Here is a 12,691-nt window from a genome sequence, read left to right as displayed (position 1 = left end):
ATAGTTGATGAATTATTTCACTTCCCAAAATTTTTCACTATAATATTGCTTCTAGACTATAGAAGATTTTTTAAACATGATGATATTGAAAGGAGTTATATGTTAGAAAAAAATTCTTTTGAATGAGGAAAATTTCATACAGGAGTGCCTTGTCAATGCGAAATTTATTTTATTATGAACTATTTCATTTTTTATTAGAAGATCCTTTTAATGTGTCGAAAGTTACGGATAATACATTGTCTTGGTTATCATCTCTTCATTTGTCTAAAGCCATTTTTTACAAATGAATTGTAAGGATCCCAGATTAGGCGAATATGACGGGTAAGGCAATCAATTGTAACGCAGTTTTTCTAATGTCCAAACAAATAGACAACCGCATAGTCGGGATGGAATATAACTCTTTGAACCAATTATTGGGACAATCTACAGAGTCTATGACAGGCAAATATTCTTTTGGGAAACTATAACCAGAGTAGTTCTGCTGAATGTAAGAACAATCTACGAATACTAAAGGAGTGTTATCGGGGCACTGTCGCTTCAATAAACACCTGAAAACGCTAGACCTAGCAGATAATGCGGCGTGCAGATTTTGTTGCACAGAGGTCGAAACCTCTATCCACCTTCTCTCGAAGTGTGAAACACTAAGGAACTCCAGAGCACTATACCTGAGGGGGCTTGCAATAGAAGATGAATAACTATGGCAATTAAAGCCATCCCACATTCTAGACTTTCTAAAATGAATGGGATTGATGGATCAGCTGTAAACACGGGGTTCCCCAGTATCGCACTAAGAAAGGGGAACACATTAGATCCTTTGGGTCGCACTGTATACGAGACCTCAAATCCATACATATAACATAACTCTTTACCCAAAGAATTTGTACGTCCAATTTCTTGGCAGTACGTTCAACGAATAAGTCCGTCGTATCGATTATTTTTGTTTTCTTGGATATAACTTGGATTAAGTTTGGAGTCTCTAAATATCTGTTTAACCTTTTGAGTGCGCAAGGCGTTTTGAGATTGATTCTAGTGGTTGTGTATCTATTAGTATAGATCAGGATATAATCATTTTTTAAATTGAACATTCACAGATTATTTTTTATTCTTCAATAAAAATAGTCACAAATGTGAAGAAAATTTGTGCTCTTAACACCTTACATAAAATCCATGTTTGATAGAGTGAAAAACCTTATAGTCTGGTCAATATATAAATTTAAAATAACAGAAATTCCTGGAAAGCCAAATATTGGTGGAGAGCTGGGGTTTACCATTATAAATAAAGTTTTGAAAATCCCCATCGATCGTATGTGTGCTACAAGTGTTATTCGGAGTCAAAGGTCAAAATTTGAGGTTTTTTGGATTTTCTTGTTTTCTGTTTTGTTAAAAAATACCTCAAACTAAAGTTTTAGATATTAAAATTCTCTACAAAAATGGTCTCTATGCTTTTTTTTCTAAGAGTTACCATTCCTTAAATATCACAAGATTTGCTATGCTTTGATATGTACAGATTTCCACGCCACGTGAGGTAGTGTACTCAGTGCGCTTTTTTACCGTGGTTTTCCCTGTAGACCTTCTCCACTATCATAACAATTTTAGGATAATTTGAAGGAACAATACCCGTCAAGTTCTAGATATTTCCTTATTATTGATATTCATATTGCTATTGATTATTGGGTTAACTATTGTTTTGATTTCTTTAGATATTTTAATCAGATTCATAATTTTGTAAATCTACTTCAACAGTCGTGTCATCTTCGATTTCTTGATGTTCATAAATTGTCCAAATGTGGCTGAGTCATTGGTCTCTTCATTAAAATCACAGGAATCTTCCTCTATTGTACTTAACTGGACATTTGAGCAAGACTGTCCTTGGCAATTGTTACACGCTGAAGAACACAGACGAACAAGACTTTTTTACAACCACATTTAGAACTACAACTTTTTTTGCAATTGAACTTGTACTTGTTACTTGTTTCGCGTTTTTTTTACAAAAGTTAAGTATCGGTATTTATCAATGCAAGTAATTTTTTTGGATCTCCATAAAACGCAAGAAGAAAGCGAATTCCTTTGGTAATTATTGCTTGAGGTGTGGAATCAATTTCTGTAAATACTTTAGCGAAGTCGGTGAAATCTTTTTTTTTTTTTCGAATAATTAAAATACTCACGTTAGGTCCCTCTGTTAATTGCTGACGAAGGTCGCAGCCGGTTATCGCATGTAAAAATAAATTAAAAAGTTTTCCCATTTGGGATAAGCAGTTAGACTTTTTGAAGAATATTTTTCTGTTTGTTATTGAGCCCTTTCAGGTTTCAGAAAATAAATAATTTCATCCATTGGAGTCCTTGCAGAAGAAGTACTAAGAAATCAACATCTTCATCAACTACAATTGTTGTTTGTTGCATAAAATTTTTCTATTGCTGTTTTGAGACACAAATAGGTATTTATATTTGTCTTTAAGTGACTGATATGTATGTACGTAGACTTATATGTGCATATCATGTATAATGTGACACTTAGAATCGCGATATCTCAGGAATGGTAACTCTTAGGAAAAAAATTTGGTTTTACTTTAATTTTTGTTATTTGACCACTATTTTTATGTCTAAATTGACCGAACATTACATCAAATATGTAACTCGATTCCTCATGCTTTTTCTTTTTTTATGGATACAATACAACGTTTTGTCGGGTTCGGTTTTGGTACTGTAGACGGGAATGTTGGAAAAAGTTTATCTGTTAAGCGTAGTAGTGAATTGGCACTTTCTGAACACCTACTGGATTGACTGCGTTTTTAGTGTGTATGTTATGCATGAGAAGATTAAAGCTTTTTGAATGCGGTTTTCTTCTTAAAATGGCGGCTGCTGGAAAACAGGTTCTCAAATCGCGAAAGGTAAACGGCTGACATCACTGCCCTGATCTATTGATCTAAAACACAAATTCAAAGCATATTATCAATCTGTTATCCTTTGGTCATAAAATGACGGATGAGTTTTTCGTTAAGTGAAAATTTCGGAAAATGGCGGCAATTTAAAAAAATGGAAACTTTTCGTTTTTTTTCGCATAAAAAGATAAATAATAATATAAAAATATAGCTATCGAAAAAACGATCCGTCATTCCGTTAAGACATATTTGCTCTCCAAATATCATGACGATATATTAATTACAGCGATCCCGAGAATGTCGACCATCACAAAACATATTTTCGAGGAAGGCGCGTTTAAATATTTTCTAGATCTTCTAGATCCATGGCAATTAACAAAGATTCCTCATATTTTTTGAAGATAATCACTACTAACTCCGAGGCCATATTGACCACATCTGCGCCGGAATAAAGATGTTTGGACGCAAACATCCAAATCATATTATTAAGTGATTCATCACTGTTTTGAATATAAGCAACCAAACAGCCTTCGAGCAAATCGTCCGCCGACAAGTTTTTGTAAATTGTCTCGATAGCCTTCAGAAAAATGTCAATAAGAAAATCATTCCGTTTATATAAAGACAAAGTATCCAACGCTTCAGCTTAACTTCACGTACATCAGCTGTTTTCTCCTGGTTGGCACTCCTGAAACTGTGGTTTTCTATCGCGTCCTTCATGGCTTGCACAGAATGTGAATTTCGGCGGATAGCAAGGTCATAATATTTAGTAAGTTCTCCGATCGTTTTATCTGTGAGTTTGCCTGCTCCATCTCCTTCGAGTCCTCTGGTTCCTATTTTGATACCCCTCAACCTCGTCCCTATTCTTTTTTCGACGTAACCAACGCATCCTTTTTTTTTGACAGTAACGTTTTCATAGGGATTGGTTTCAAGCATTCCTTTGAATGGTTGACTGTCACCTAATGAGACTAGTTACTCCAATGAGAGATGAAAATCTCCTTTTTTTCCACGTGCCATCTCCTGAAACGATTAAGTGATCTTCCTGTAGTCCTCAAGAAAAGTTATATTTCTTCTCTTCTGCTACAACTCTCTTCAGAACCATGCCGTTAATCGATTCGTATATTTTCTACACATGCATAATATATTTTGATCATCCCATAGCAAATGTCCATCATGCCACAAAATCTGCTCAAACCGTTTATTCCGAAGCCTAATAATAAATGCAAAACAAACACGATTCGGCGATTTATTTCATAAGCTTTACCGATAAGTGAATACAAGCAACACTTTTTCCCCCATCTCGCATTTTAAATTCAGTTTGAAACCGATGCCTCATCGGTCACGCATGAAGCAAGCGAATCATCCGTCGCATTCTTTATACAAAACTTATCGAATAAAAAGTTAAAACTAATACGAAGTTCAAAAAGCAGTACTCGGAATCGACACTTAGATCATAACTTACCAATTTGCTACTTTGTAAAATTTTCTGCGCTAATGTCTTTATAAATAACTTACTCTTGAAATTCTCAGTGATTGGGGGGTTATGGATGCGATCTTTTGCGCCCATACTGTGCTTTATCAAATTTATTTGAAATTTCCTTACTGGTTGTTAGTTTGAATTAAGCTGATTATGGAATATTCTTCTTCTTAATAAAAAATGAGAAAAGGTTTTTTTATACCATTTCACTGTTAGCATCATATCAGTCTTGTCAATGGAGTCCATGTGTTTATTGTAATCTAAATGAAGAGTGGAGTGTATTTTTAGCGGAATTTCGATCAACTTCATTAGAAGGCGTCATTTCATAAGTGTGCTTTGAAGATAATATCCCAATATCTCTCTTGTCAATCTATTTGGTTGCCAAGACTTGCTTTCAATGTCACCTGATTTTAATGTCTTGTCCATAAGTGGCATATTCTTGCGACTTGCTTTTCTGTGCCACATGCATTTGTTCTATTTGCAAATATTTCCCAATTTACCAAAATTTGTAGTGCCATATTTTACAATTTCTGTCACCGTGTGAATAATTAAATCTGAAATGTAACTCGTTTTGTAGTTACACATAACAAAAAGTTACACATAACAAAAGTTACGCTTGATGATATGTGTTATTATTATTTGAATAACAGAAGATTATAATCAATATTATATTTATATGGAATTTTCTCTAAATTCTCATTCCAAATGGTCAACAATAATTCTGATTTTACCTAAAAATCCACAGAAATTGTCAGTAGAATGAATTAGCCGCTAAGGCAGCAAATTATTTTACATCCGAGACATTAGAAGATTGGTATTGAGACAACAATACATTTCTTTGAGTTCCTTATCCTTCCAATGCTTGAGACAAGATTGAAGTTTAGTTGGATTTCGCGAGATTAACAAATTCGAAATATTTTGTCACTTTGTCTTCTAAAAAAATTTTTTGCAGCACTATCATTCGGTAGAACCGGCCTCGTAGGGCCAGAATGTCTATCGTGGAAATCATGAATTTTCGGAATCAAATATTTTGCCTCTTTCCATTTATACTTATTCCTTATTACTCGTTCAAAGTCATAACCTGTTTTATTAGATTCACAGGTTTACTTATTAACATCACTGTTTTCCTCTGATGAATAAAATATTATTCCTCTTCGCTATCTGTCTGCATTGATATTTCCTCCAACTCCATCAGCAGGACTTCTTTTTGCATCCACCTTCGATTAAAGATTTAAAAATATATATAATTATATTAATAATGCTTTAAGTGAACAACTTGCAATAAATTGTAGACAATGTAAATATTTACCTATAACTAGTATTCCGATACCTACTTCACAGAATATTAGAGACAACTATTTGTATACGTCTCACTAAGTCAATTTTTCGTTGGATATACGTCTATAGCAGTCAAAAGGTTAATATGAACGAGATTTTAATCAGCATCATGGCACCCAATTTTCAAATCGATTTTATTATTATTATTAATATGTGAATATTGAAGCTGTCAGATTTATATAAAGTGTTGATAGATGACATAAGAGTTATAGCAATATAATCACAATAACGTAGGTATTATTAACCTCTGAAAAATCCCTCTTTCGGCAAACTATCCTCAAACGTTGTATTACTGTGACATTATCAATGAATCTACTTACAGAAATCCAGAGACTGGCTTTGCTTGGTAGTTAAAAATCCTTAATATTAACAAGAACAATCTATAATATGTACTACCGTTTTCGATAAAATGGATTATTCAGGAGGAATTTGAATTTTTAGAATGTATTATGGAGTCTTTGTCATATTCTATGGAAATAGGCATTTTCAATATTAATGTCTAATTACTCATAATTTTTAATACGATTTTGAATGTGAGAATACAATGGCGAGCAAAAAATTGAGGTCACCTTAAAATTATCATGATCTTTGAAATTTCACGTTTTCAGATAGTATTTGCATACTGTACATCATTGCATGTGCTTTTGTAAGCTGAATGTGATACTCTATATTAGAATATCACATTTTTTTCTTGGATTTCATGATTTATTCTGAAAAAGCAACAAATTAACATTTTGGACGAAATTCAACATTTTGTTGTTAGGGAAGATATGGAACGAACAAAATAAAATAAGTTGATACTAATAACGTGTATTCTCTTCTCTTGTATTGATGTCTGCTTGAAGTCGGCGCGACATACTTTGAATTAAGTTGCGGATCACATTCTGGTCGATGTTATCCCATTCATGCAACAGGAATCTTCTTAGCTCCTGGACAGTTCTTGGTGCTGGTGTGTGTCTGCGGATCAGTCGTCCCAACTCGTCCCAGACATGTTCTATGAGATTCATGTCTGGGCTGCGGGCTGGCCAGTCAAACTACCTAATTTCTACTTCATCCAGATACTCCCTGACAATTCTAGCTATATGTGGTCTCGCATAATCTACATTCTCATTCCCATAGTCACCATAAAAGGCATAACATGGTCTTCTAGCACCTCCGTAATGTACCTGTGAGAGCTTGGGGAGCCATTTTTTATGAAGACCAACTCTGTACGAGCTTGTGCAGTGATTCCCGCCCAAACCATATCTGACCCACCGCCAAATGGAAGATGTAAGGCAAAAACGCATCTCATCTGAGAACAATACCCAGCTCCAGTCATCATCATTCCAACGAACGTGATCTCTGACAAATGTCAATCTTGCAGTCCGATGCTGGTGTTGCAACGGGGGACCTGTAGCCATTCTTCTGCATGACCGTCCAGCAGCATGAAGTCTTCTTCTAACGGTCCATTCACTAACTTTGATATTTCTCACTTCTTCCAACTGATTTCGCAGTGAAACCGCAGTAGCTGTCCTATTCCGCAAACTTGTGGACACAAAAACACGGTCATCTCCTTTAGTGGTAACTCTTTTTCGCCCAAATCCTGGTCTTCTAGTGATCAGGCCAGTCTCCAGAAAGCGCAGTTTCACGTTGCCCCCGACCATCTAGTAACAGCGTAACAATTATTGCCACAACAATCGGATCTAAAGGCATTATGGGCTTGTTAAATCACTACACTTTTCAATCATTAGGTTTTACACAAAGAATCAATAGTAAACTGGAAAACAGACAAGGAAAATGTGAATGTTCAATTAGCGCAAAGACACATTTTTCATCAAAATCGTACTCTAATACATCGAATGACAGCTCTCAAGTGTCGGAAAAAATTTGCTTTAACGCCTACTAATCCTTATCAATATTGACGCTAAAATTATTCGCAAAAAGTGACCTCAATTTTTTGTTTGTCAGTGTATATACCTAACTTAAAATGATAACTAACCTAACCTAACTTAAAATGCTATATTAAAGTTTCTGAACAACTTGCTTTTTTATACAGTTTCTGAATTCATAGAGGATATTTTTCACATCGAGAAAAAACCATTTAAATACATGTTGAAGGATTTGACAATTATTGACTATCTTTTCTCTGTACTGTTCACACTGAATGTACTACGATCTGAAAGTTCAACTTCAACCAATGAATATTAATATTTCATTAAAACTTAATAATACGATGTATAACATTGGAATTATAATAATTGTCGTAACAGCATCCGTTTTCAAATTACGAAGCATACCAACAAAGAAAAATAAATTAAAATGCTAGTTTTATCTGGAAAAGGAACTCAAAAATGATTTCGAGAAAGATTTGAAAAAGCTGTGAAGAACATCTCTTATAACGAAGTAAATAACTAAATGAATGCTTGACGAGTATTTGTAACAAGTCTGTTTTACCAAACTTAACAAATCACGTCAAATTTTTGTCTGAAATAAATTTGTTTTGAAAAATCTCAAGTATTTATGAAACTCCAGTTTTATTATCAACATGTTTTCTTAAACCATTTCATATGTCTCCTATATTCGTATTTCGGAGTGCCTCTAATCAAAGACCAGTGGTCTGTAAAGAATTGTTGGTTTCCATTTTCCTTGGTAGTGCTTTTCAATTTTGTCGAATCTTGATGAAAGCACTCGTCACTTAAACTTCCCATAATTTCCGGAAAAACTTAGGTGAGAATGTAAAAAATATATTTTCAAGGACATATTCCATCCCAATTTATAATGTGCATTGAGCATTTTTTTACGAGGAGATTTATAGATACTCAAAAAATTTTCGGTAACTTAGATAAACGCCATCCAAGTTCCTCATTATTTTCATTTAATGTGGTAATGAGTGCCGGATCTCTAATTAATTTTTGGTCGGGCTCAACAAATACATCTTCCCTTATTTTCACATCACTCAAAGAAGCAAATTTGTTTTCAAAATTTGAATCCAGTTCTATCTTGGCCTATGGTTTTTGGAAAATTCTTATTAGCCCTAATTTGATGTGCAAAGGTGGTGATATTTTTTTTTCGGGGTTAACCAAAGGTTTTTTTTGCTCAGTTATTTGCAGTATTCTATTTTTTCACGAGTTCTATAATGCCATATGTTCCTTTCAAATGATCTCCGTAACCTTAGGGTAGTGATGGAAATTGATTTTCGTCATGGAGCAGTGCAATATTTAGATTTGAGGAATCAATGAAGAATCTCTATTCCTCTGACCTATGTTCACAGCCCAGTTTCAACATCAAGCTATCTGTTTAAAAAACAAAAAACATATAACGAATTGTGACGTTTGCGGTACCCAATAACTCCCGTCTTAACTAGATTCCACTGTTTCAGTCCTCTTAACAGTTCAAATTTTTATTTGGGCAAATCCAAATTTATTATGAGATCATTAATTAAGCTACAATTTGTTGATACTTTAGGACGGACAGGAGCTGTAAATTCTGTTTCAATTGCTTCGTTTTTAGAACAGCTTGAACATCATTCAATACCATAATCTGGAACCAATTGAGGTATTGGTTTTGTTGCAGAAGACATACCTGTGTATTTTACTGTATACTTCGATCTCCTCGAAAAGTCTTTGATATTGGTAAAGCAAAAATAATAGTCGCTTATGTGATGGGTAGATTTATGCCATAACCTTACCAAAAGGCATTGCTAAATATTTTCTATTAAATCAATCGGTCAAATTTCTGTGATATATTAGATCTGTGGCACCAAATACGTATCCTGGTTGCGACTATCCAGGTTGAAATATGCATTTTTTTGGCTTTTAGGTGTATATTCACCGCAAGTATAAATAAATAAGTTGGTAGAATTAGCACATTTGCGTAACGTTTTACTTTGAGCGCCAGCCAGTTAAACAATATTTTTATTATATTTAATAGAATCTTCAATTACAATTAAAATATTGATGTGGAATCGACTTGTGTAGAAGAAGCAATTCTTGAAGTATTGTTACTATGTAAGCAAACTACGATTTTTGAAAATAAGTCAAAACAAGTCGGATACCATGTAAATAAATCGGAGATTTTGACGAAGGAGTATGTAGAAAGATTTATAAAAGAGGACACGAAATATTTCTATTTGCAAATGTACGACTTAGTTCATGATATATTTGTTATTTCTTATTAAATAAATCTGTTCTTCTCAATGATAATAGGGATTGGGGAAGCCCACAGATAGGCTGAACTGACGTTCCTACGAGAAGGGGATGTATTTGATGGAGGCATCTTTTTTGAAATTACATTTCTAGAAAGCAACACATACGTTATTCGTGAATTTGTAGTCACTCTTGGAAATATTGCTAGTGTCAATCTTGTTGACCTTCTCCAAAAGTATAGAAATATCTGACCTCCTGCTGTAAAGCGCGACAGATTTCTTTTTCCGATCTATCTAAACCCTTTACAAGTGTCATATGCAAAAAATCCCTTCGTCTTTTTAAAAAAAGTAATTAATTATTATTATTACTTACTGGTTATTACTCCAGCAACCAGTAACTGAGTGGGAAACTTCAAACATTATATTGGATTAGAGATAACGTTGATTTCAGTTGCTGGTTTTTCTTATAATTTGTTCATCTATTATCTGACTTTATCTATTTGTTCTGATAAGTTTTCTCACGTGTTCTTCTTTTGATTATTTCTATTTCTCTCCTTTTCACATAACTAACTCTCACTTATTTTTTTTTATCTAATTTCGCTATCAAATGTGAGACTTTAAGACACTCCTTGACATTACATTTTCCATAACCTTCATATATCAGTTATGTAAAAACTTTACGTCTAAAACAATCTCCTGTGAATCTTTTAGCATTAGATAGATCCAGGTACTGAGCAATCTTTGCTGGTGATTTTCCCATGGTATTTATGCCCACAGGTTGTATGCCACATTTTTCATTATATCACACAAAAAATGTGTCGTGTTCACAGCCGGAGCAGTGACGACAAATAACGCAAATAACGTGTGTGTTGCCTTCTAGAAATGTAATTTTAAAAAAGGTGCCTTCATCAAATACGAATGTCTGATTTTCTATCTGAAGACATTTCATGTAATTACTTACGTAAATATGTTATGAAAAGAGCGATATTGTTCAACTCCTGTAATTTGCAAAACTGGCAGGCGCTGGTTTCGGCACTTGTTGAAAAATATCGCTCTTTCCATAACTAGTTACGTAAATAACGTAAATTATACAGAGTGTTCCTGGACTTAATGCAAAAAACTCGGGAGTAGATGACATGAAAATAATAATAAAAAACAAAACCCTGTATATTTACTCTTGACTACTTGTACTATATAACTTTATTAGATTTTCTCAATAACAAATTATCCATAAACTTATTATCAAATGTTATTAAAGATCTTTTGGTTGCTTCTTTATATTATCAGAAGTTTCTCTTCAGGTACCTTTTGTAGCATTTGCTGCATATATTTATCGTTGTTCATTTTAACTCGACATATTTACAGTATTTCCTCAAATTTCAAAATACGTTACTGCACCTAGATCATAAATCTGCGGTTTATATAACTTTTCTTTTTATATTTATAATGTTAAAATGTGCAAAGCGTAAAGAGGCGTGTAATCGAGGAGATGATTTTAAATTTCATTCCGTTCAATCATATTCTTGCAAGTTATTCACAATTAGATTAAGATCTTCGATATTTGAGATCGTACTTTCATAAACTGATAGAATTTTAAAATTTACGATGACCGATTTCTTCTTGCAAATAATATGATTTCGATAAATTTAAATGGAAAAGTATTCTTTTGGAATTGGAAAATATGTACTGTATGTGAAGTATCAAAAATATGCAATCCGGACATATTACGCCTCGTGTCAGTAGCATGGTAGCAATGGTTCGAGCTTTCATAATTTCTCTAGCCGCTTACGAAGTTCGATCGGTGGTAATGTTTTGGAATACCCAAAGGCCCCTTTCACACTAAACGAATCCGAATCAATCTGGATCACTCTGAATCAAGTTGAATCTGATTCGTAATCTCGATTCTTTCACACCAGCCGAATCAACCTGAATCTATAAAAATCCTTTCATCTGATCCTCATCATCATGAGTACAATATAATTCTTACCTGGAATGTTTAATTCTTCGCCAATTTTCATCCACACAGAAGATATGAGATTTCTGTTGCTGTGATTTTTATCACTGGCGTCATAAATCGCACTATTTTCTTTAACTTTTAAAATTAATAACTCCACGTCCATCTCGTATGGTTGTTGATTCAAGACTGACCGGACGAGGAATCTGACAGGTTGAATCAAGTGCGACCTCGAATCAAACCTGATTGAACCAGATTCGTCCGGTCTGAAGGCGGGAAAAGAGTCCCTTCACATTTAAACGGAGCGCTCGAAGCCGAATCTTGGTCAATCAGATTCAACTTGATTCGGAGTGATTCTGATGGATTTGGATTCTTTTTGTGTGAAATGGCCCAAAGCGTTGCAAGAAGCACTGTTTTCTTTTTAAACTAAAACATCGTTACACACCCTTTATAATTTTTATTTGGGAAGAATGTGCCTTTAAAAATACAAATCGACATGTCCAAGCGATTTTATTGACACGTTCGCATTTATTTATTTAATGAATTTATTCCATTTGGCTGTTCCACACTGTATGTTTGTTTGGTAATTCTCTTGAATGTTAAATGTGTTTAGTGCGTATATATTTAAGATAAAATGGAAAATAACTACAACAAATTCGAAAAAACGACTTGCATTCATGTATTGCCCAACATATGAAATAATTTTAAGTAAAATTAGTTGAATTCGTAGAACTTTTCCATGAAAAATTCTTTGTATCATTTTGAGGTGAAATAATCTTGGTATCTACTAGGATAACATTGTAATGAAAAAGCCGGTACATATTATACCTATAACCGAGATTGATACAAAAGCTAGTAATCAAAATGAATTGTTTCTAGTGTAATCGACTATCATATTTTCCATTAATGTGTCCGTAACGTAT

General features: G+C 33.8%; 1 protein-coding gene across 3 annotated transcripts in view; it reads left to right on the top strand.

Moving 5' to 3' along the window:
• The window catches only part of LOC130445133 (uncharacterized), a 430,540-nt gene that overhangs the window by 43,502 nt on the left and 374,347 nt on the right, over positions 1-12,691 (top strand). The window lies entirely within an intron of this gene.

This window comes from Diorhabda sublineata, chromosome 6 (genome assembly GCF_026230105.1).
Source record: "Diorhabda sublineata isolate icDioSubl1.1 chromosome 6, icDioSubl1.1, whole genome shotgun sequence".
Lineage (NCBI taxonomy): Eukaryota > Metazoa > Arthropoda > Insecta > Coleoptera > Chrysomelidae > Diorhabda > Diorhabda sublineata.
Note: the sequence above shows the minus strand (reverse complement) of the source record. Positions and strands in the feature narration are given on the sequence as shown.